The sequence below is a fragment of the Urocitellus parryii genome, chromosome 5, assembly GCF_045843805.1.
Source record: "Urocitellus parryii isolate mUroPar1 chromosome 5, mUroPar1.hap1, whole genome shotgun sequence".
Taxonomy (NCBI): domain Eukaryota; kingdom Metazoa; phylum Chordata; class Mammalia; order Rodentia; family Sciuridae; genus Urocitellus; species Urocitellus parryii.
Genome location: NC_135535.1, coordinates 174,089,696 through 174,115,578, shown reverse-complemented (window position 1 = coordinate 174,115,578; position 25,883 = coordinate 174,089,696). Strand labels below are relative to the sequence as shown.

At 43.6% G+C, this 25,883-nt stretch overlaps 3 pseudogenes across 1 annotated transcript; 1 reads left to right on the top strand and 2 right to left on the bottom strand.

Moving 5' to 3' along the window:
- Positions 1–503: 503 nt before the first annotated feature.
- On the bottom strand, positions 504–2,892 carry LOC144254889 (acyl-coenzyme A diphosphatase NUDT19 pseudogene; annotated as a pseudogene).
- A 4,940-nt stretch (positions 2,893–7,832) lies between these two features.
- Positions 7,833–25,385, bottom strand: LOC144254887 (protein IFIT1 homolog B-like; annotated as a pseudogene). The gene is made up of 2 exons (XR_013343623.1): positions 25,306–25,385; positions 7,833–10,327 (listed from the first exon to the last, which is right to left on the bottom strand). The product of XR_013343623.1 is annotated as a protein IFIT1 homolog B-like (transcript).
- Positions 14,242–16,165, top strand: LOC144254944 (syntaxin-6 pseudogene; annotated as a pseudogene).
- Positions 25,386–25,883: the final 498 nt, after the last annotated feature.

The window sequence follows — 25,883 nt, the reverse complement described above, 5'->3', positions numbered from 1 at the left end:
TTCTGTCTTATATCTCTATGTATTTGCTCTCAAGTGGATAGCTCCTTCTCTGATACCAACATCATTCTTCACGTGACCAATTCCAAAATGCATAGGCAGCCACAGAATTACAAAAACAAAAGAAACTTCCAGAATGTTTGCAGAACAGAGCACAGAATTTTTTCTCTTTCTCTCTCCCTCAGTTCCTCTGTCTCTCTCTCTCTTTTTCTCCCTCCCCCCATGTCTTTCTCTTTAATAAGTATATCTTGTTAAATAAGTGAAGTTGTGATGTTTTAAAACTCCCTGGGAACCCTGCCTCTCCACATGGGATTATCTTCTATCTCATGCATTTTTTGGCTCATTTATCTCACTCTACTTTGCTTCTTGAATATTAGTATTTGCTCTTTCATCCAAACATTTCATCATGTATATTGTCAAGCAGAGAAAATTGAGAGAATTTTAAAAGATGTTCTTAGGGTTTTCTTTATATGTGATATGAATATGCGTGTGTATGGCCAATTTCATGTCTCAGTAGCTCAGCCTTCCAATTTTATGGCTTCAAGAACTGAACACCGGCGCCAGGCATCCAGGTCCTGCGGCGGGGCCAGGGCCAGGCCGGGCTCCCGAGCGGGACCTGGGGGCTCGGAGCCCTGCAGGGAGCCCCTGGGCCGCAGCAGCAGCACCCCGGCCTCCTGGAAGGTCTCGCGGATGGCGCAGATGCGCGTGGCAACGTCATCTGGCAGTGCCCCGGCGCGTCCTTCGGCGGCGTCGGGCGGCAAGGGGAAAGAGGCTCTCCGGGGCGGCGCTGGGCCCAGGCCGAAGCGCGGCTGCCCTTGGTGCTCGGTGAAGAGGTGCAGCCAGTCCGCAGAGCGATCTGCCGCGTCCAGCACGCCTCCCGGGAAGACGTGCGCACCGGGCATAAAGCCTTGGTTCGGGGAGCGTTGCAGCAGCAGGAGCCGGAAGCCTTCGGAGGGCGGCGGGGGCAGTGACCGGGCGGCGGCACGCGGGCGCGTCCAGCCGGCAGCCAGCACTACGGTGGCCGCCCGCCGCCAGACGCTAGAGCCCGGCCGCAAGGGGCCGCTCATGATGGGCGGCGGCGCGCGGGTTTGCAACTCGGGTCCTGGCGCGGGCGGGAGCTCCTGGACAGGTTTGGAGCCTTGCATCAACCCCAGCGGCCTTACGGTTTTTAGGAGGAATGCCGGATTCTCGGTGAATTTGGTTGTGCAGCCTTTACCCGCTCGGCGCCGGCCTATGGGAGGGGCGTAACCCAGCGCGACTCGGCACCGCCTCGAATGCCTTGGGGCTGAGACAGCCACTCTCGCGGGACCAGGTCTGTTAGCCGCCAACGAGCGGCGTCTTTCACAGCTGGAAGGAGGGCTGCGTTAACCCCGTTCGGGACGCTGGGACCGAGTGCAAGAAGGCTTAAGGGTGTACATAACCTACGGTAGTAAAAATGGGATGGAAACCCAGGCCTGACGACACCTACCTGTCCCAATAAGATTTGAGACCTATAGGACTTTCTCCCTTAAACTAAGGTGGAACCCTGAGTGTTACTTTTGGGGAAGGAAGAGAGCTTTACAAACTCAGAAGAACCACGCTAATGAAAAATGAACGGATGAACCAGATGCCGAATTGTACATTTCTGTGCAGCCTGAATGGGAAAGGTCCTTCCTGGATACTTGTCTTCCAGGGCAATTGGTTTTATCTTCCTGGATTCTTTTTAGTGTTAGGGCATCTGAGAATCTCCTTAGGCAACTTAGGTCATTTGATTTGATTGGTTTTTCTCTTCTTTTCTCTATCTTTTGGAGAGAGCTGGTTTAAATCTGAGTCTTCTCTTTTCACAAATCCTTTTCAGTCAACAAAACATCTCCCACAATTGCTATTAAAATTGATCACACATTGTTTAGGTTTTGTGAGAGACTATACCATGGAGCTTCATTTACAAACTTTCATTTTAATATGGGATTTTTTTTTCCTGAGGAGAATCCACAGATGGCACTGCAGTATTTAGGTTGATTTTTGTTAGGATCATTTCTAATGCACATGCCTGAATACTGACTATATCCCCCAAAACAAAAGGAGATCACATGCTGAAAAAAGCACATGTAGAGGCCAAAGGAGAACATATGCTGTACTGAGAGGATCTGCCAACTTCTATCCACCTTGAGTCTGTGTGTTAGTCAACTTTTCATTGCTGTGACCAAAACATGAACAACTGGAGGAAGGAGGGGCTTATTCTGGCTCAGTTTAAGAAGTTTCAGTCGGGGCTGGGGAAGTGGCTCAAGCGGTAGCGCGCTCTCCTGGCATGCGTGCGGCCCGGGTTCGATCCTCAGCACCACATACCAACAAAGATGTTGTGTCCGCCGAGAACTAAAAAATAAATATTAAAAAATCAAAAAAAAAAAAAAAAAAAAAAGAACTGAACACCTCCTGTCTTTTCTAAAGACTTTGGTAGTGTTGGTATTGGCATGAATGTCTTTGCTTTGGTCCTTGTGATGGTGCATGAGTGGATTCTACCGTTTTCTGTTTCCATCCAAACAGGGAATATACATATTTTGTGAAGTTTCCAACCAAACACACTCAAAGAATTGGTGATCTTAGAACATTTTGCTGAATATTTATAGTTAATTGGAAAAGATTTCAGGATTTCACATGGTCCTGTTCAAGTGATCAAAGGTGATCTTCATCACGTTACCAAAACTCCACCCGTGGAGAATGCTGATGCTGCCATCCTGTGAATGTCTGTCCTGCAAAGAGCCATGAAGTTGATACTATGCCATGTGATCACTGTGTTTTACTTCCGTTGCTTCTGGCCTCCCTGGGCTGTGTGAGTTGGTTCTACAGTTCATGGTTTGTTCAAAATATTTTAATAAAACCTTTTCACGAGCTGGATTTGTGGCTCAGAAGTAGAATGCTCACCTGGCATGTGTGAGGCACTGGGTTCTATCCTCAGCACCACATAAATATAAATAAAAGAAAGATATTGGGTCTATGTATAACTAAAAAATATATATATGTATTTAAAAAGTTTCACTACATTTTGTAATGCATGTTAATTGAAAAAATAATGGGTTCCTCTATGACATTTTCATACACAAACATTTTCATACATATAACAAACTTGGATTCTATTCATGAAATCTATTACCCTGCCTTACCCCTTCTCCCCTTCCCTCACACACTTTCCTTTCCTATGTATTCTTTTGTTATGTGGCCAACAAAACACACTGTAAGAGTTAGTACTTTTTGCAAATTTTAATGAATACTTTGGGTCAGGCGAAGAAGGAGATTATATCACATACCTCGCTATAAACACTTCAAAAGATGTTCTTAGGGTTCTCTTTATATGTGATATGAATATATACACATATAAAATATATCACTATAGGGAGCTATTTATGTCATTTTCAGCTTGCACATTCCAGACAGGTTTTTTTTTTTCCTTGCTTTTTCTTTCCCTAAAACATCAAAAGTCTTATTAGCTGTGAATAAATTTTTAGTGATGTGGTTTGTTCAGCTATTTCTTTGCTGTAACCAAAAGACCTGTCAGGAATGATTTTAGAGGAGGAAAAGTTTGTTGCTCTTAGATCTTGAAGTGCCTGAGGAGACCTGGCCACATAAAAAAGAAACCCTGGCAGTGTGTGAAGACCTGCACCTGCAATCCCAGCTGCTCTGGAGGCTGAGACAGGAAGACTGTGAGTTCAAAGCCAGCCTCAGCAACTATAAGGCACTCAGCAACTCAGTGAGACCTTGTCTCTAAATAAAATACAAAAAATCGCTTGGGATGTGGCTCAGTGGTTGAGTGTCCCCGAATTCAATTCCCAGTACCACCAGACCTTCCCCTAAAAAGAACCCCTTTCTGTTGAATTCTCCTTGGTCCAGGACAACAGCCTCACTCAAGGAGGAAGCAGTTCATTTCCAAGGCACAGTCATTAGGAAAAGGATCCTGGTGGATCCAGCAGCTGCTGGGTGTCAAACAGGATTTTCATCCAGGGCCAGTGAGTGCAGGGATGCCAGGAGAGAGGATGGTAGCTCCTGGCCTAGGCACTAAGGAAGCAGGGAGAAGGCAGGAGCAGGCATCAGGGAGAGGGCATGTGCTGTTGCCACCTACTTTTTTATTTCATTAGTTATACATTTTTGGTGGAAATAGCTGGACAAAGTGGTGCATGCCTGCAATCTACTGACTTGGGAGGCTGAGGCAGGAGATTTGGAAGTTCAAAGATAGTGTGAACAACGTAGGCCCTAAGCAGTTTAGAGAGATTCTGTCTCAAAATTAATATATATAATAAGGGCTGGGAATATATAAGAATTAACTGAAAGAACTTGACTCAACTGCATTTCCAAATCGCTAAATAACTACGCATTGAGTAGTTTAACAGCCTATGATATTTGTAATACACTTTTATCTTTCAACATGTTTCCCCAATATTCTTGTTTGATTTTCTTTACAATCTTAGGATATATAGCAAAAATGTATTAGAAAATAATAAATTCTATAAGTAGCATAACCTCATATCTGGTCTTTCTGGAATGTAGAGTATTGTTCTGAAGACAGAGCAGACACACCAATATTATAAAACTTTGGTAGTTATTATCTAAGTTAGGGCAGAAAACAAAAAGTTATACATTTTGGGAGGCAGCAAGCAGGAAAGATTGTTGTTCTATATAGTTGTTCCCTATAGTTTTAATGGTTTCTGCATTGCCCAAAATTCCAGGTCCAAAGAGTCGTCTCAGACTCAAGGCAACTCTTATCTGTAAGCCTCTGTCAACATTAATAAAGTGTGTTTCACATTGCCATTATCAAATGGTGAGATATGCAGAAAGTAAACATTTCCATTTCAAAAAACAGAAATGCTGACAATTGAAGAAATGATGAGGCCAAAGCAAGACTGAAACCCAGCTGGGCAATCATGAAATCCTGTTGGTCCATGTCAAACAACTAGGCCACGAGACAGTGAAATGTGAATTCCAAAGAGCTGGGGCAGTCCCACCTATGTGGACTTGCTGGTCGCAGCACACGGGGCCTCTCCAGCACACAGGGCCTCTCTGTTGGGCTGGCTGTCTTTGCTGCCTACAGCTTTCCTGGGCAGATGTTCCATTTTCCTGGCATCTTAAAGTCCCTGGGTCTGCACTGCAGTTTTGGCTTCATTCTCACAGCTTCATATGTCATCCACTAAGGGGCTGCCCTCATGGATTCCAACCTTGTCACACACTACCTGGGACCCTAGGCTTTCTTTTGATATGTTAGTGGAAGCTTCCATGACCCCATAACTCTGACATTCTGCATTCCTGCCAAGCTAGCACCTCCTGGATAATGCCAAGGTTTGCCACCAGTGGAGGTAGCAGCCCCGACAACTGGGACCATGACTGTGTGATCCCTGAGTGCCTGGATGGCTGAATATGGGGAAAGGCATCCCAAGGACACAATTCCCTAGATGGCCCTCTGCACATAAGGCATCACAGGGTCTCTTTTCAACCAAAGTTTTTTGAAACAGTTTACTCTTTTACACCCTTGAGCTGTGATGGGTGGGACCCAATTAATGCTTAATATGCCCTCAAAGCATCTCATTGTCCTCGTGCATAGTCCTTCGCTTTCCTTTAGTAGGGGTCATCTCTTTAGTGTCAACTTCCATGGGCCCAATTGTACCTTTGCTTTTCTGGCCAAACTGAAAGTTGTTCAAAGCTTTCTGCTCAGCTTCTTACTATTTTCTTACAGGAAATGGGACTCATAACCATCAGGAACACATATGCCCCTGCCTGAATGCTGTCTTCCCTGGAAATATTCTCCATCTAATTAATTAGTTTGTCACCTTTAATGCAATACAGCATTCAGGCAGGGGCATGTATGTTGCTGTGATAGGTGAGGCCCAACTAATTCTTAATATGGCCTCAGGGTATCTCACAAAAACCTCAGTGCATGGACAAAATGTAGACAAGTTCTTTGACATAATGTGACACACATGGCCTCTAGTTCATTTACCAATAGTGTCTTCATTCCCATGTGGAAACTCATCAGCACTGTCTGTACTTTGTGAATTTTGAGCAGCATTCTGGTCTTCTAAGCTCATACTAGAATTGTCCATTAAGCTCTGCATCTAATTTTCTAGGAGGTTTCTAGCCTGTATCACCAAAACTTCCAAACTCTTCTTCCAATCCAGTTCCAAAGGCTCTGAACCACATGGTCAAGTATTGTCACAAGAATGACCTCTCTATTTGGCATCAATTTTCTATGTTAGTCAGTTTTTGTCACTGGGACAAAATACCTGGGGAAATCAACTTAGTGAATAAAACATGTGTTTTGTCTCACAGATTTAGAGGTTTCCGTGTGGTTGGCTGACTCCATTCCTTCTGGGCCTGTGGTAAGGCAATACATCATGGTGCAAGGGCATGGTGGGTGCAAGTAGTTCAACACATTGTAGATGGGAATCACAGGTGGGAATATGGGAAGGTGAGATAGATAGAGAGAGAGAGAGAGAGAGAGAGAGAGAGAGAGAGAGAGAGAGAGAGAGAGAGACCAAGCACAAGATAGAGTCCCCAAAGGTATCCATCCAAAACCCATTCCCTCCTAATGGGCCCTGCCTCCTACAGTTTCTACCACCTCCTAATTTCTCATTCAAATGATGAATCTGTGGACTAATCTACTTATGAAATCTGAGCCCTCATGATCCAATCAAATTGGGAATCAAACTTTCAAAAAATGAGATTTGGGGGAACATTTCAGATTGAAGCCATAACTCTCTCTATTGCTAATTTATTTCACAGACTCAAGTTATTAAGCATTCACAGAGAAAAATATTAAAATTTCTGCACAAACAAAATAAGACCAAATATTTCTCTCTTTCTCTCTCTCATATGTATATCTTGTTAAATAGGAGTGGTGTATTAAAACTCCTTGGGAACCCTGCCTCTCCACATGGGTTTCTCTACCCATACATATTTTGGCTCATTTATCTCACTCTGCTTTGTTTCTTGGAGATTAGTATTAGCCCTTTCATTGAAACATTTTATCATGTGTATTGCAAGCAGAGATATTTGAGAGAATTTTAGAAGGTGCTCTCATATATCTAGTTATATGTGATGTGAATGTGTGTGTTTATGTGCTACTGGCCAGTTTCATAACTCAGGAATTCAGGTGACATGTCAGCCTTCCAATTTTATGGCTTCTAAAACTGAATACCTCCCCTGTCTTTTCTAAAGACTTTGGTAGTGTAGGTATTGGCATGAATGTCTTTGCTTCAGGCCTTATAATAGTGTATGAGTGGATTGTACAATTTTCTGATTGCACACAAACAGGGAATATACATATTTTGTGAAGTTTCTAACCACACTTAAAGAATTGGTGATCTTAGAACAATTTGCTGAATATTTATAGTTGAATAAAACTATATATATGCATGGATAACTATATATATGCTGTATGTGATCAGCAAGGTTATCCAAAACTCCACCCGTGGAGAATGCTGATGCTGCCAACCTTTCAATGTCTGTTGTGCAAAGAGCCATGACGTTGATACTATGCCACATGCACACCCATTTTCACTTCCCTTGCTTAAGACTCCCAGGGATGTGTGAGTTGGTTCCACAGTTCTCCATTTCATCCCAAAACTTTTAATAAAAACTTTCCATTATATTTATTAGAGCATGTTAATTGTACAAAATATTGGGTTCCCCTGAGACATTTTCATACACATATGTAACAAACTTTGATTGTATCCACCACATCTATTACCCTGCCTTATCCCTTCTCCCCTTCCCTTACACACTTATCTTTCACATCTGTCCTTATGTCATGTGGCCAAGAAAACACAATGGAAGAGTTTGTACTTTTGGCAAATTTTAATGAACATTTCAGGTCAGATGAAAAACGGAGCTTATATCACACACCACCTAAAAACTATAGAAACGTCTTTATGTCATTTTCAACTGGCACATTTCACACAAGATTTGTTTTTCTTCTTCTTTTTGTTTCCCTAAAACATCAAAAGTCTTGTTAGCTTGAACAAATTTCCAGCAATGGGTTTTCGTCAGGTTTTTCATTGCTGTAACCAAAAGGACTTGACAGGAATGATTTTAGAGGAGGAAAAGTTGTCTTGCTCTTGGGTTTTGGTGCCTCAGGGTATCTGGCCACATAAAAAAGAACCCCTTTCTGTTGAATTCTCCTTGGTCCAGGACAACAGCCTCACTCAAGGAGGAAGCAGTTCATTTCCAAGGCACAGTCATTAGGAAAAGGATCCTGGTGGGTCAAGCAGCTGCAGGGTGTCAAACAGGATTTTCATCCAGGGCCAGTGAGTGCAGGGATTCCAGGAGAGAGGATGGATGCTCCTGGCCTGTGGAGGCCATCCTTGCAAGTGATTTGAGGTACCTCCCTGGCTGGGTGAGAGGCTCTTGGACACAGCAGTGTTAAAGGCATCCCATACCCTTTCCCATGTAAGAGGGCTTGTCCATGCAGAGGTGTGCCTGGCCACTGACCTGAAGACCCAATCCCTGGCCCTGACCTTGCGATGCTCACCCACTTAACCTTCATTGGATGGGATTTTCCCTTGCATTTTTTGTTCCCCAATAAAAGCTCACTCCCTGGAGTGCGCTCTCTCTCTCTCACTAGTCTATTCTGTAAAACTTGCCACCACATTAGGAGGCTGGAGGCAGGAGCTAGGAGAAGCCATATCGGAGCTGGGGTTTAATGGTAATGAGAGTCTGCTTCTTTAATTAAAACTCACTAGCAATTTCTTGTGCATGGAACCTTCTTTTATGAATCTGGCACTGCTCATGTGGCAGACTGGCCTAGGCACTAAGGCAGCAGGGAGAAAGCAGGAGCAGGCAGGCAGGGAGAGGGCAAGTTCTATCCCCATCTACTTTTTTATTTCCTCAGTTATACACTTTGGGAGGCAGCAAGCAGGAAAGTTGTTGTTCTATTTAGTTGTGAGTAGATGAAGTGGGGGGTGGGGGCCTTTCCTCAATACTCAGGGTTCAGCTGATCAGTGAGCCTCAGAGCCCTCTCATAGCACAGCAGGGCCTCCTTCACTTCCCCTTTTAATTTGTGGCTGAGCCCCAGGAGGCTGACACTCTCCACAACACTCACATTCTGGTTCACAGGACTTTTAGCCAGTTTTTCTAAGGTACTTGTAAGTTTTTTCCTGGCAAAGGACATTTCTGGTATCTTCAGACCTTTTAAATAGTGGGTGATTTCTTTGTCTTCAGATCTCATGTGAAATTGTTCGAAACGGCCATAGCAGTGATGAATGTCTTGCTGTATAGGGTCAGCAAAGTTGTCCATGCATAATGCTTTCTGAAAAATTTCCTCTGCCTCTTCATATTTGCGTATTTCTGCATACATTTCAGCCATGAAAACGTAAGCCATCTCGAATCTTGGCTTTAATTTTATAGTCTCTTGAAATTCTTTTATAGCCAATTGAACCCATCTGTGCACATTTTCTCTTTCCTGCCCTATAGGGTTCACATTTGTTGCATCCTTTACTTGACACCTTTTTGCCCTGTAGCAAAGCCCTAACTGGTGATGCAGGGAAGCAGAGTTGGGTCTTGCCTCCAAGGCTTTCTTAAGGAGCTCAATAGCTTTATCCACACAGCCCTTTTTTCGGAAAAATTTGCTTGCATATTGAAAGACATAGGGCTGGGAGGATGTGCTGTTCAGAGTTCCTCAATGTAGTCTTCTCCCTCTTTTTCCTGTCCTACATCCTGAAGCTTCAGGGCAAGGAGAACCTTAACATATGCATCTTCTGGGTTTAAGATGACAGTTCTCCTCAGGGGCTCTAGAGAAATTACATTTTCATCATCATAATCCAGTCGGTAGGAGGAGATGGCGAACCCCAGGCTGATTCAGGGTTTTCAGGCTCCACTCTCAGAGCCCTTTCCAAGCAGGCCTTGGCCCGCTCTAATACTGCCCTCCACACTTCAGCAAGGGCCATCCTTCCTCACACTCCATTTCAGGAGACTCCAGCCTGTAGCTGAGGGACTTGCAAACTTTTTGCAAGTGTCCTCCACCTTGTCCAGGTAAGTCTGGGCTTCTGCCAATCTGCCCATGTGGTGATACACCCAGGCACAGTTGCCCCAGGTCACCAGGCTCCTCAGGTCCACCTGGTCTGTGTGCTGCCTCTGGACCAAGTCTTCAGCTTCTCTCAAGCTCTGCAGGGCCTCCTCATCCTGGCCTTTCAGGTGCTTCACATAGGCCAGGAGGTTGTGAGTCCCCCCTATATTATATCTGGTGTCAATTTCTTCTATGACCCTGCTTTCTAAATCCGGTATTTCATTATCTTCAATTTCCAGCCCCCACATGAAGTGACATCTCAACTGCCCCAGCTTGTCCTGGATCCCATGATCATCTGCATTCTCACTGTGAAACAAAAGTGGATTTTATCTGTTAGGTGAGGAACAGCCATAAGGAAAACCCCAGTGAAACACCAACTACACCATTAGTGCAAACTGAAAGTTTTACCTGTATTCAGATTTTTTAAAATAATTTTAGAAATATGTTTCAATTAGTTATACATGACAGCATAATGCACTTTGATGCATCATATATAATGGAATATAATTTGCCATTCTTCTGGTTGTCCATAGTATAGAATCCTGCCAGTCTTATAGTTAATGTGTGTACTTAGGATAATAATGTCTGATTCATTCTACTATCCTTCCTACCCACACACCCCTCCCCTCCATTCACTCTCTTCTACCTAATCTAAAGTAACTCTATTTTTCCATAGCGCCCCCATTGTGAATTAGCATTCATTTATCAGGGAAAATATTGAGCTTTTGGTTTTTTGATGTTGCCTTATTTCACTTAGCATATTATTCTCCAGCTCCATTCCTTTACTGGTAAATGCCATAATTTTATTCTTTTATAAAGTTGAGTAATAGTAAATTATATATATTATGTATGTGTGTGTATGTATATATATATATAATACATATATGATATATATATAAATGAATAAAAATGTGATGTAACAGACACTTCTTAGAAGAGGATATACAATAGATCATTTATTCGTTCTTGATTTTACTGCTTGTGCTTCAGGAATCTCATTAAGGAAGTCAGACCCTAAGCTGACATGGTGAAGATTTGGGCCTATTTTTCTTCTATTAGGCACAGGCTCTCTGCTCTAGTGCCTAAAAGGAAACTATCATTAACATGAAGAGAAAGCCCACAGAATGGAGAACATCTTTACTACACGCACATCAGATAGAGCACTAGTCTCCAGGATATACAAAGAACTCAAAAAACTTAACATCAAAAAAGTAAATAACCCAATCAATAAATGGGCTAAGGAACTGAACAGACACTTCTCAGAAGAGAATACACAATAGACCATTTATTCATGTTTGATTTTACTTCTTGTGCTTCAGGAGTCTTGTTAAGGAAGTCAGGACTTAATCCGACATGATGAAGATTTAGGACTATTTTTTCTTCTGTTGGGTGCACGGTTTCTGATCTAATTCCTAGGTCCTTAATCCACTTTGAGTTGAGCTTTGTGCATGGTGAGAAATATTACTTTAATTTCATTTGGCTGCATGTGGATTTCCCGTTTTCCCAGAAACATTTACATTCAACTTCTCTAGTGTTTAGTGAAATGCAAATTAAAACTACTCTAAGATTTTGTCTCACATCAGAAAGGCAATTATTAAGAATACAAGCAAAAATAAGTGTTAGCAAGGATGTTGGGATAAGAAGTACACTCATACACTGCTGGTGGCAGAGCAAATTGGTGCAACTACTGTGGAAAGCAGTTTGGATATTCCATAGAAAATTGGAATGCAACCACCATTTAATCCAGGTATCCACTCCTCAGTCTATATCCAAAGGACTTAAAATCAGCATACTACAGTGACACAGCTATATCATTGTTCATAGCAGCTCAATTCACAATAGCTAAACTGTGGAACCAACCTAGATGCCCTTCAACAGATGAATGGATAAAGAAACTGTGGTATATATACACAATTGGAAATTACTCCACATTAAAAGAGAATAAAATTATGGCATTTTCAGGTAAATGGAAGGAGCTGGCGAATATCATGCTATGGAAAGTAATCTAATCTCAAAAGCACAGAGGCTGAATGTACTGTCTGATAAGTGGACACTGATCCATAATGGGGAGGAGGTGGAGAATGGAGGAACATTGATTGCACAAAGCAGAGAGAGGGAAGGGGAGGGGACATGGGTGCAGGAGAGATGGTGGAATGAGATGAACATCAGTACCCTAGGTATATGTATGACTGCACATGTGGTGTGACTCTACATTGTCTACAACCAGAGAAATGAAAAGGTGTGCTCCATTTGTGTAGAATGAATCAAAATGAATTCTTCTATCATGTATAACTAATTTGAACAAATTAAAACATAATCAATATATGGGATGGGATTCAAACTAAAATGCTTCTTCTCAGCAAAAAAAAAAAAAAATGATAACGTGAAGAGAGTGTGAACAGAAAGGGAGAAAATCTTTACCACATGCACCTCTGATAGAGCATTGATCTCCAGGATATATCAATAATTCAAACACTCTAACACCAAAAAAAACAAATAACCCAATCAATACATGGACTAAGGAACTGAACAGACACTTTGCAGAAGAAGAATTACAATTGATCAACAAATATATGAAAAGATGTTTAACATCGTTAGTAATTAGAGAAATGCAAATCAAAACTACTCTAAGATTTCATTTCACCCCAGTCAGAATGGCAATCTTCAAGAATACAAGCAAATAGTGCTGGGGTTGTAACTTAGCAGTAGAGCACTGGTCTAGCATGCGTGAGGCCCTAGGTTTGATCCTCACTATCACATAAAAACAAATAAAACAAAATAAAGGTATTGTATACAACTAAAAATAAAAATAAATATTTTAAAAAAATAATACAAGCAAATATAAATGTTGGTGAGGATGTGGGGAAAAGGCACACTCATACATTGCTGGAGGGACTGCAAATTGCTGCAATAATTATGGAAAACAATGTGGAGATTCCTCAGAAAATGTGGCGTGGAATCACCATTTCACCCAGCTATCCCCTCCTGAGTCCACACCCAAAGGACTTAAAATCAGCATATAACAATGATGCAACCACACCAATGTATTTAGATCTTTAAGCTATGGATGTAGTGATTGTCGTTTGCTTGGCTTCATAGCATTGTTCTAGCACATTCTAAGCAAGTCACCACTCCATTCTTTAGACTCACATTTGTAAAATTATGATAACAATGGTTTTAGGAACATTAATAAGCCTATGTATGCAGAGAACATTCCATATCACATGCTATGTAAAAGTTTTTTATTTAACTATTAGTAAAAAATAAGAAAGACTGATTAGAAATGCATAACTTTAGTGAACATTATTGACTTCGGGACTATAAAGTGTGTAAATACAACCAATGAAGACCATTAAACTGGGAATAATATGTGACAAAGCCTTTTATTTCCCCTGAGAAATGAACACAAGGCCTCATACATTCTAGGCAATAGTTCTACCACTAAACTACATCCCTAGCCCTTTGTATTTTATTTTGATAGAAGGTCTTACTAAAATGCACAGACTGGGTTCCTCTTGGCATAGCCTCCTGATAGTTTGGAATTAGAGAAAAGAAATCTGGAGCCTGGCTTTTTTTTCCCCTTAACTTTTTACTTGGAAATAAATATAGCATGAAATGTAGTTATGAGGAGATCCAGTGTACCTTATACCCAATTTCTCCAGTAATCATAACTTTTACAACTCTAGTACAGTATCAACACAAGCTAATTGCTTTGGTTACCACAACATGTGTACAGCTCCACCATTCTTTCACAAAATAAACCTCTGAAAGCACCACACTGATGCAGATGAAGATCCACTACATCATCACCTCATGTACCCCTTAGAGTCCTACCAGTGGACGCCTCTGCTACATTCCTCAGAAATTCATAGCCCTGGGTAACTAAAACTTTGCTCTTTATGGCTGTTACTTTGTCATTTCAAGAAAGTCAGGTAAGTGGAGAATGTTATACAACAGGGTGGTTCAACACATAAAACTCATACATGTAAATGTTCATTAGCAGAGTCAGAAAAAAGAGTCACTTTGCAGAAAACCCATCAACAGCATTTCCCTCCCTGTCAGGATAACAGAAGGAAATGTCCTAACCCAATAAAGGTTGCATATGAAAAGTCCACAGCTAGTATCAACCTCAATGAAGAAACAATGAGAGGAGGCTGAAGCGGGGGCTGGCGCCGGAGTCCGGGATTCCACCCGCCTTGCAGATTCAGGGCTGCATCAGCGATGGTCTGGGCACCCCAGGCTCTGCGCGCGAGCCCGCTGCTCAGGATACCCCAGGCCCAGGCGCTGAGAACTCCTGGAGGCCGGTGGGTGGGCGGAGGCAGGCCAGAAGGGCGCGGGCGCCCTGTGCGTGGAGTGGCGGAGGGGGCCGGGACGCCATGTCCATGGAGGACCCCTTCTTTGTGGTGAAAGGAGAGGTACAGAAAGCAGTCAACACTGCCCAGGGATTGTTTCAGAGATGGACAGAGCTTCTGCAGGACCCCTCTGCAGCAACCAGGGAAGAGATCGACTGGACCACCAAGGAGCTGAGAAACAACCTCCGGAGCATAGAATGGGATCTGGAGGACCTTGAGGAGACCATCAGCATAGTTGAAGCAAATCCTAGAAAATTCAACCTTGATGCTACAGAGTTGAGTGTAAGAAAAGCCTTCATTACAAGTACTTGGCAAGTTGTCAGGGACATGAAGGATCAGATGTCAACTTCATCTGTGCAGGCGTTAGCTGACAGGAAAAATAGGCAGGCACTGCTAGGAGACAGTGGCAGCCAGACCTGGAGCACAGGAACGACAGATCAGTATGGGGGCCTGGATCGAGAGCTGCACTTAGCCAATTCCCATTTCATCCAGGAGCAGCAGGTGCAGCAGCAGTTGATTGTGGAACAGCAGGATGAGCAGTTGGAGCTGGTCTCTGGCAGCATCGGGGTGCTGAAGAACATGTCCCAGCGCATTGGAGGGGAGCTGGAGGAACAGGCAGTCATGTTGGATGATTTCTCTCACGAGTTGGAGAGCACTCAGTCTCGGCTAGACAATGTGATGAAGAAACTTGCAAAAGTGTCTCACATGACCAGTGATCGGCGCCAGTGGTGTGCCATCGCTGTCCTCTTCGCCATCCTGCTGGTCGTGCTGATCCTCTTCTTGGTGCTGTGACGGTGGCGCCCGTGGCCCGGGTTCCTCCTGGACGGGAGCCGGGGCAGGGGCAGTGCCCTGAGCACACACTCCTCCGGACTCCACCGCCAGACGCCCCTCCCTCCCGCGCTAGCAGGACTGGCGAGAAGAGGAAGAGGGACTGCAGGCCTGCGGGTCGACAACCCTGCTGCCCGTCCTGTTTAGGGGCCACTAGCCACTGCTTTGCCTTGCTGGACCCCACTCCCTGAGGAGGGACTGAGTCGCCCGGAAGGGTCGGCAGAGCCCGATTCGCCCGTCTCTGGTAGCTCCTTTCTTCTGCTGTCCATCAAAAGATCCCTGTCGTGGAGGTGGCCTGGGCCAGGAGGCGGCCTGGGCGGGCTGTTTCCCGTCGCTAGAGCATTTCTCACTCCCCAAGAGCTGGTTGTTGACGAGGACAGAAGGCTCAGAAGCAGTTTGTGACTGCAAATGCCGTATTTCATTTTTTCAGGGATCAGAGCTGAGATAAAATTGCTTTTCCAGGTGCTTTTTGTGTGTGGTGGGAAAACTAATGGAAACAGTGAGACACCCTGGGGCTTGGGGCCACTAACAGCCTTTGGCTTTAATGGACAAGAGCAATTAAAAGGCAAAAGGCGCAGCCGGACCTGCTCTGGCGCAGCCCAGGGAAGGGGTGATGGTGTCTCCAGAGGGGGGGCCAGACCTGCTCTTCGCATGCTGCTGTCCCGGGGCTTCTTCCCAGAGGTGCAACTTACATTTTTAGGGGAACCCTTGAATACATCATTGCTGAACAGTGCAGAAGCGCACTCAAAAGGATTAGGATGCTGACTTGTCCTCACTGACACTTATTTTATTCTGGTGGCACTCTCCATTGGGGGATGGGGTTGGAGTGGTTGGTACATTTATTACATTTACGCAGAAACCATCTTGACCCAAAAAGGCTATTTCTGGTCCAGATTTCCCTTACCCTGTGAGTAATGGCAAGACGGGTAAGTGAACCTGACTCTTTTATTCCTGAAGATGTCAGCTTGATTGGATCATCCATTCTAATAACTGAGCCAATCCAAATGTAATGATAGATGCTTTAATTGAGCTTAAGTAGCTGAAGCTGCTGAGTCAAGCTTCTGATGGCTTTAAAGGCCTCAAATGCGCACATGTATATAGGATATTTTTTATAGCTTCCCTGATGCATAAGCTGATGTTAGAGTAGCAGCTGGACCCAGAGTCGCAGCTGGGCCCGGGGGCTGCTGGCCTCTGGGCGCCGCTGCCTTTGCACTTGGAAAGAGCAGTAGCACCCGGGCAGAGTTGAAGCCTGGCCTCCTCCTTTCCTTGTCTTTTCGTGCTTTCCTCAGCACCCTAACATGATTCTTACTTTTCTTGTTTTTTTTTTTTTTTTTTTTGTATTTCTTGTGGATTGGTTTTGGGGGGGAGGTTCCCCTTTTTTGTGATTTTTTGCAACAAGTGCGCTTGCCCAGCTAACTTTTGAATTGCACTTTTTAATAAATATTTGTAACAATTTTTAAAGAAGGATATTCTATCTTGTTTAGGAGCATGGTAGGTAAGGAGATCTGCCTGTTAATGAAAGCTAAAAGCAAATTTATAAAACTGAAAGGGTGGTTGGCATCCATGTTTGCACTCAACTCAAATTTTGATATATAAATAAGTTATTTCTTTTTAAATTAGGAAAAAAAGAGAATGTTACAAAGGGCTTCAAAGGTAGGATATCAGGTTATTTATGTTTTAAAAGTTTTAAGACTTATTCACATAGTCTTCTATAAACTTAGACCAGGGATGGTCCTTAGGTTTGCATTAAGAAGTCTTGTGTTAAAAATAAGTGGGACCTTGTTTAAGGCCATTCTGCTCACTCCTCATTATGAGAAGTAGCACCTCAGAGATTGACAAGGTCCCCTGTTCAAAAGCCTTGCTATTCTCGTGCTGTCGCCAGACCCTGGTCAGTACAGTAAGGCCTGGTCATTTAATGAGTAAGACACTCCCGTTAGTTTAGGGCCAAGCGTGGTGGCCCCGGGCAGCATGTTGTTCCATTCTTTTGCCTTGGCATTTTGACCTCGCTGTTGGAAGGTGATTGCTGAACGGTGACTGAGACGTGATGGGGTGAAGCTGAGTAGGGAACGTTGAGAGGGAGAATCAACTTAAATACAGGTTCCCCCTGCAGGGCACTCCCACTCCCACCTCAGACTGACCTAGAGCCAGCCTGACCCTGCTGTGCCCTCTGAGAGTCACTGCAGAACAGCCTTCCTTGGAAGGGCCTCCACACAGACAACTAAACTGGTAGTGAAGTGCAGAGGCCAGGGGCCTACATTGATTTTCAAGGACAAATATTTCTTCCCCAGAGATGGAGATAACCTAAGTGTTCCCTTCACTCTGTCCCAGAGTCGGGGGGGGGGGGGGTGGGGAGCGATAGGGACACCCTTGCTGCTTGTGGCTGCCTCCTGCTGGCAGCCTGGGCTCTTTCCCTTCAGCCTCCACACGGAGGCTCAGTTGTCATTTTTAAAGAACTGGCAGAATGCGGTGGATCAGAGAGAAGGAGCTCAAAGAGCTCATAAACATCTATGTTTGTGAGAAGAACATTTACGTGACCGATCTGGAGGCCAGGTGCGAATGGACCACTGAGAGTTGGCCCGAGTGGGAGTCCAGCTGGAAAACCAAAGCACCTTCAGTTTCTAGTCCTCTAATTTGTGTTCCTGTCTTTGTGAGGACTGTGAAAAATCACAATGCTACGTTTGCTTTGGACTGTGTGGCAAATGGAATTGCAGTGATGTGTGTGTGTGTGTGTGTGTGTGTGTGTGTGTGTTACATGAGGATCTTGCACAACTTCAGAATTCACACCAGAGCTGAAGGGGGGAAACTTGGTAACTTGCCCATTCTTCTCTGCTCTTAGCCAGAGTTAAACAGACTGATGGGTCTGGTAGCCAACAACTTGGCAACTTGCATGCCTTCTCACCTCGTGAGATGAAGGGCTGTGAAAAGAAATCGAGTCTAACTCCAACAGAAATCTGTCTCTGTTAAGTATTTTACCTTCTGTAAGTAAAGGTGGTGGAGCCAAGATTTTTCTTTTGGTAATTTCCCTGGCTATAAAGTGAGACCAGAGGGACATCTATTGCCTGTTACTTTTTTGAAGAATTTGGAGCATATGAAGATCAAGAAATCAAATGACGACTGTGAGTTGCATTTCAGCTGTGTGGATGGTGCACTGCTCAGCTCCACCTGGTACCACAAGGTGAATTTGTAAGCAAAACAAGTGGCTGTCTGGAAACCACGCGCTAAAATATGGCATGTGCAGCCTGTAGTTCTCTTTCTCTCACCGGCATTTCTTTCCCTCCCAAGTTTTCAAGAATATTTTTTTCCCAAAGGAATGTTCTTTGCCTAGAGAGAAGGTGAACCAAAGGCTTCTCAGATGTATCTCCCCCTCCATTGCCGTGGAGAGGGCACTAAAGATGGGACCCGATGAGAGGCCTTGCTAGGCACCTTGCTCCTCCTGGGCCTTCCTTCCCAGTCAGGCAAGTTGAGTCCCCGGATAGTCTGGTAAGAGGAGGTGGTCTTCCTTTTAATGTCCAGTTGCCCTAACTCCTAGTCTTCAGAAAATATGCTTAAATGGTCTGATTCTGGTGTGGCCACATTGGTCAGCTGTTTGTAAACATGGGTGCCACCGTCGCCTGTTTTCTTGGTAATGCTCACTGGGAACTGCCTCTGGTGTTGGATCCAAAAAGCAAGAGTGTTATAGGGAGTAGAGCTGTCCCTCAGCCCCAGGCAGCCCTGAGTGAGCCTTGTGCCTGGTGCTTGGTGACTCAGGCAGAGAAATGCCAACAGAGCAGAACTGCCTTGTACCCTCTAGAGGGTCAACTCAGAGGGACCTGGGACCACTGAGTGTGATCTTGTTGCAGATGAACAATAACAGGTCACCCCAGTGTGCATGGGGGTGCACTGCATTCTGGACTTGGCCACCGGGCACCCGCACAGCTTGTGGAACAAGATACAGCACTTGAGGCTGACTTCGGTGACAGAGGTCATTGGATACTGACTTGTGCACAACACTTCTCTGTAGACTATGTGATTTTTTTTCCCTTTTGAATACAGAAGCTCTGAAAGTTCCAGTGGCACCGAGGCCAGGTTGTAGTGACCTAGACATATTTGGAAGCTCTTTGTATACTAAAGTCTCTTCACTAATTCAGCTGTTGGGGAAGTGGTTAGAGAGGAAAAATCTTGGTTTCCCTCTGCCATAAACTAACATGTTGGTGCTCTTTTCCTCTGGATGTGACCTTTGTCCGGAGATGCCCTCCCTGTGGCTGTGTAGATGTTCACTGTGTTCATGTTGTCCTGAACGCCTGCCTGTTGCTTGGGCTTCACGTGAACGTCTCATGGCCCTGGTTTGCCAACTGTAGCCAGACCTTCCTGAGAACAGTGCATGGTATCAGGTTTTCTTTTCAGGTCATGAGCTGTCAAACTCAGAGCCACTTGGTTATTCAGGGGATGTTAAAATAAGGCCAGTCAGCTTCCTCGTTTGCTCTCAGGCCCTGCTCCTTGGCCTTGGTGGCAGCTGAAGCCCTGGGGTGGGATCAAGCTCAGGGCTGTTGCCCAGCTCCACAGAACGTAGATCCCGCAGAGACACTGTTTGTGAGTGGGAGGTGTGTCCCTGAGCTAAGGTCCAGCTTGGGAGAGGCCGATGTCTCTATCCCCAGCAAACAGTGCGTGTCCTGTCCTCTGGGATGAGGAGAGGACAGCCAGGACCCCAGAGAAGCTTTTGGAACTGCTTTTAAGCTCCTGCAATGACTTCGTAACTGGCCCAGAGTGGGCCCAGCTCTCCACCAACAGACTTGAGAGAGTACCCAGGGTGAAGGGGCTGAGAAGCCACTGAGGGGAGGACCAAGGGACCCCAGCCCTAAATCATGATGGGTTCCAAGTTTGTAAGTGGAAATGGGCTTTTCCTTGGCTTATTTGTTATTAGAAATAAGTATGATTTAGAGATAGGCAAAGCTCAGCAGAAATCAATCATTATATATTATCCACGCATAAATAAACTTGCAGCATTTTAATTTTAAGTAACTGGAAGGTGCACACTTAAGGGAATGGGGTCAGGTTAGAACTGCAGACACCTGAGCAGCTTCCCTTGAGATGGTGAGAAGGGGCCAGAGCCAGAGGCTGGACGTTTACCCAGCCTTGACCACAGCTAGATTTGTTTCCTTTATCTGTGGCCCTCCGAGGTGGTATGGGACCAGGGTGGCTAAAGCATCACCCAGGAACTTGTTAGAAATGCACATTCCCAGACCCCTCTCTGACCTGCTGAATCAGCAAGTCTGGAGGTCAGTACTGTCTTAACAAGCTATCCAGAGGGTTCCAATGCATGCTTGAGTTTGAGAACCAATGCCACAGCATCTCGGACTTCAGGCTACAGGAAAGCATCCCTGCAAAATAAAACATCATCTACAGCTTTGATTGTAATCCTAAAATCTATGACACTGCAAGCTTGAAAACTTGAAAAAATATACTTGGGTAAAACAAAACAAAAACTCAGCTAGCCACCCTTAAGAGTGATATATTTACACCCCAAAGTCTATCGGTAATATTTCTTACTTCTCTTGAGATCATGTTACAACTGTATGAAAAATACTGTTCAATATTAAAGAGAAATGGAGAGATCTTAAAAAAAAGAAAAAAAAAAGAAACAATGAAAGCTTTTTCTCCAGTATCTGGACCAAGGTAAGGATTCTGGCTTTCACCTTTGCCAATTAACATAAATTATATGTAAAAGAGTCTCAAGAGGCCACACAAGAACTGTTCCAGCTACTAGACAAATGAAGCACAGTAGTAGAATGCAAAATCAGTACGCAAAACTCAGTTATGTTTCTATAAACAATGAACAATTCAAAAGAGATAAAGAAAACAATCCTATTTACAATAGCATGGAGAGGAATGAAGTGCTTAAGAATAAACTCAATCAAGGAGGAAAAGGAGACTACACTGAGCACTGCAAGCAATTTTTGAAAGACAGAAGACACACAGAAAAATGAAAGATATTCCAAGTTCATAGGCCAGAAGCTTAATATTGCTAAGTTGTCAGTACTGCCCAAAGTGAGCTACAGATTCAGGGCAATCCCTACCAACGATCCACTGAAAGTTTCTTTCAGGAGTAGAAAATTTCATCCTAAAATTCATATGGTGCCTCAGTATATTATTAGTCAGGATTCTCTTGAACAGAATGGTCTTTGGAACAGTTCTGATCTCAGGAACAGAATCAACAGGAAGTATGATTATAAAAAGGGGACTTATTAGGTTGGCTTATGCAACCAGAAGCTGAATACTCCACAATGGCCATCTGCATTCTGGAGAGCTGGGAAAACCAGTAGCTGTGCATTCCAAGAGGCTGAAGCCTCAGAACAAGAGGGATCAATGGTGCTATTCTAGTCTGAGCACTAAGCCTTCTGGAGAATCACTGTCAGAGTCTGCTTCAGAAAAGTAAAGAAGAGAGAGTCTGATATCCCCAGATAAGGTAGCAGCAATCAAGAGGACTTTCAGGAAGACTCCAGCTTGCATCTGCTGCTCTTTCTTTGTTCTTCCAACTTTTATTCCATTTAAGCCATCCCCCTATTGGAGGTTCTCTTTCGGTTAGGCTATCCCACATGCCAGTCATTCCTAGACTCACTATCATTGATACACCCATAATCCTCAGCATCTCTTATCACAATCAAGTTGGCAATGCAGAGTAACCATTACACAAAGGCACTGAGATAGCCAAAATAATCTTGAGAACAAAGAACAAAGCTAGACCTCTCACACTTTCAGATCTCAGAGGTTATTACAAGCTATAGAAATCCAAACATTATGGTGTGGCCTAATGACCATATGAAAGACATAAGAAACACAAAGACCAAGAAAAGAGTGACCCTGGAAATAAACTCTTGTCTGTAGAGTTACATTAGTCAGCCCTGGCTGCCATAATAACAAAGCATGTGGTGGTAGAACTCTTCTCAGGGTTCTGGACGCTAGAATTGCCCGTAAAAGTGTGTGTCTATGGTACCTAGCAAGGGCTCTTTGTAGAAGGCCACTGACTTAGAGATTGCCATATGAATTACTTATTTTTTAAATATTTTTTAGTTGTAGGTAGACACAATACCTTTATTTTATTTACTTATGTGGTGTTGAAAATTGAACTCTTACACATGCTCGGCAAGCGCTCTACCACTGAGCCAAAACCCCAGCCCAGTGGCCATTTTCTTTCTACTTCACTTGGCCATCCCTCCCTGGCCCATGGATGCAGACAACTTAAGTATCTCTTTACCTTCTTCTAATGACATTGGCCCTAGAGAAGTAATGCCTCATCCTATGTTTCTCCTTAATCTTTGTACCTCCTTCTAGACCCTATCTAAGAGACTGTCACATTAAAGCTAATATTTAGAGATTTGAACTTGTGATTTGGATTCAATTCAGAACACTGATGAAGCAACTTTGACAAGCATGTCAAGTCCACTCACTGGGATAAAAAACTTAAATTTTTAAAGATAAAAATTAGTCTTTACAACTAATGTTGTGGAAAAACTAGAACATCAGTTGTACAACAGTGAGTTGGACCTCTATGTTATTTAGTATGCCAAATGACTCAAAATGAATTATAAACCTAAATGTGAAACTAAAACAATAAAACTTGCAGAGTAAAATATAAGGGAAAAGCTTCTTGACATTGCATTTGGCAATGCTTTCTTGGCTGTGACAACCAAACCACAGGAAACAACAGAAAAAGAGATGAGTTGGACTTGACCAAAATGAAGAAATTTGTGCATCAAAGGCCACCATCAATAGATTGATAAAAGAGCTCCCAGAATGATAGAAAATATTTGCAATCACTATCTGAAATGAGTGTATCTTTAGCATACATTGATGCTCAAAACAATTGGAAACAGGTTTGAAAGCAACACTTGTGCATGGATGTTTACTGTAGCACTATCTATAGCCAAAGGTGACAACTGCACAAATGTTCATGAATTGATAAATGGATAAGCAGACGTCATATACCCACACAACTGGATATTATTCAGCCATGGAAAGCAACAAAGGCTCATACATGTTACAATAGGGAAGAGCGTTTAAATCATGATACTCCCCAAGTACAGGTGTGTGTGCTGATAATCCAGCTTATCAGGAGGCTGAGGCAAGGAGACTACAAGTCTGAGTCTACCCTGGGCAACTTAGTGAGAGCCCTTATCACAAAAAATTGTGAAAAAGGGCTAGGAATGTAGCTCTATGGTAGAGTGCATGCCTCACCTGAGAGAGGTCCTGGGTTCAATGTTCAGTGCTGCCCCCTCCAGAAAAGCAAATTTATGGCAGATGAAGGGATATAGGACAAAAGGACATTGTAGTGTTCATTTATTTTTTTCTTCTTTGGTTTTGAGATTTCTCCTGAGTATGATTGTAAACTCTAGTCCTGCTCTGATGTAACTTCATGGTATTTGTTCCTGGATATCTGCAGTGTGCCTTCAGTGGCTACTTCTTCATCCTGGTGTACAGCCCAATACCTGTGTGTCTGACCCATGACCAGGTGTCCTCTGTCCCCACACAGCAATCCTCTTTATACTGGAAAACCATCCAGTGGCTTCTGTTGGACCTTCTCTCCCTTCTTCACAACAAAGTAACCACTCTCCACTGCAGACATGTCCATCAGGAGAGACACAGAGGCAGCCACTCCAAGACGCAGGGGAAATAACAGAAGCAAGTTCTCACTAACAGATCCCAGAGAAAAGACAGCAAGACCCCTTCAGGGAGAACAGGAATTGGGGAGCTTCAGGGACAATGAAGCTCAACCAGTGGGTGGGGAGAAAAACAAGAAAGATGATAAATACCAGTAAATTTTAGACTTTGAAAAGTTAAAATCACAAATTTTGTCCTAGTGCTATTTTATATATATTTTGTTGTGGCACATATTGAAATTCACATTAAACCTTCAAAACGGAACAACTGATTAGGATGGCATCTGAAATGATGTCAGGAAACCACACTGTAACTCTTTTGGAGAAATTGGCTTAACAATTTAACACACTGTCTTACTCATATCTCAGCTCCACCTCTTATGGACTGGGTGATCCTAGCTTATGTAAGTCAGACAATACCTCTGTAAAATTAAGATAAATAATTGCCTCATAGTTTTCTTTTAAGGATTCAATTTAATAATTTACAAAATAGTTTTAGAAAACAGATTAGCATTGAATAATTATTCTGAATGAGATAGCTACCTTGTATCCTTTGGTATTATTACTCTTTCTCATGTTAGATTATCAGTTCCAAGTCAATATTTGGCTGAAGGTTGACCTGTGGTTTTGTAGTTTCTGGAAATTCTGCCTCTTCCAAGTTTTGCCCAGAAGGGACATTTGCAAGTCAATATTAACTCAAAGAATTCTATCTGCTGATCTCAGGAGTTGCTTGATTCAAGATTCAGCTGGGACCATAGAGAAATTCCCATTGGGCATTTCTGATAAGGAAGATGTGGATGTTCCTAAGCAGAGACCTCCATCCAAGACCCATGCACAGGTAGATGCCAAGGACCTGCAGGTGATGGGCAGCCCCAGGAAATGTGATGTGCTCACCTTCAATCTACTCAGAGCTTCATCAGAGCTGGCCCCTCAGAAGGTGAGTTGAGGAGTCTCCAGAAGAAGGGCATGAGCTTCTCACCCCATCCCCACAGTGTCTCCCCAGACATCTTGGAGGCTCCACTGAACCTCACACTACTGTGTGGGTCCTTTCCCACCTAAATGAGGAGTGAGGAGAAAGAGATGTCTCTAATATGTCAAGCTGATCTCTTTTCCCTAGATGGGCAATAGTGTGAGGAAAAAGAATCTCTGATTCTGGGATCATTTTCTCTTTTCTTGCGAAACTCTTATCCTTTGTCGTACCCTTCTTCTGGGAATTGCATGAATGTAGTTACATAAGTTCAACAGAAATGAAAATGCTTACACTAATACAACAGTTTAGCTGTGGCTATAAATGCACTTGCATGTTACACACTCACAGACACACACAGAGAGACACGCACACTATTAGTCTATGAACAGATACTCAAATAGAAAGTTTAAGAGGCCTGAGAATCAACCTGTTGAGGTAGTATGGATTAACTTTGCTTATAAACCTTTAGAGATGAAGGCAAAAAAGCAGAGAATTTCTCACCTCATGGTTGCTGTGAATGAGGATGCAGTTCTGCAGTTTTTTCATTTGAGTGGGCTTTTCAGAGATCTGGTGGTCTGTCTTTAGGTATTCTCCTGATGAAACCCAAGACAAGGCTTTATAAGCAACGGATGATGTAATCTAAAAGTGGAAAGGAAATCTAAATTTGGCAAGTTCCTGTTCATAGAAACTGGACTTAAGCAGTGATGGAGATTCCTTCTTTGTTTCTTTCTGACAACTGGTTGAGGGAAGACTGGGGACAGAGACTGTCCTGAGGTGTGAATTCCTGTCTCTCACCTGGGGGACACTTGGGGGCAAGGACATGGGAGTTACTGCAGAGTCAGTCCCCTGAGACTATGGCAGCAGGACCTGTGAAGATGGCTGTGTGAACTTGGAGAAGTCATGCCTCCCCTCAGCTTCCTGTTTGCCCATCTGGAAACAGGGATTGTTTAGATATGGCGTAGAAATATGTAATTCCCTGAATAGGATCTTATCCTAAATGTACTGCATTTTTGAGAGGTTTGCGTTCCTATGTATTATGTCCTCATCATGTGGAAAGGCATAGTGAAGGAGAAGACCCC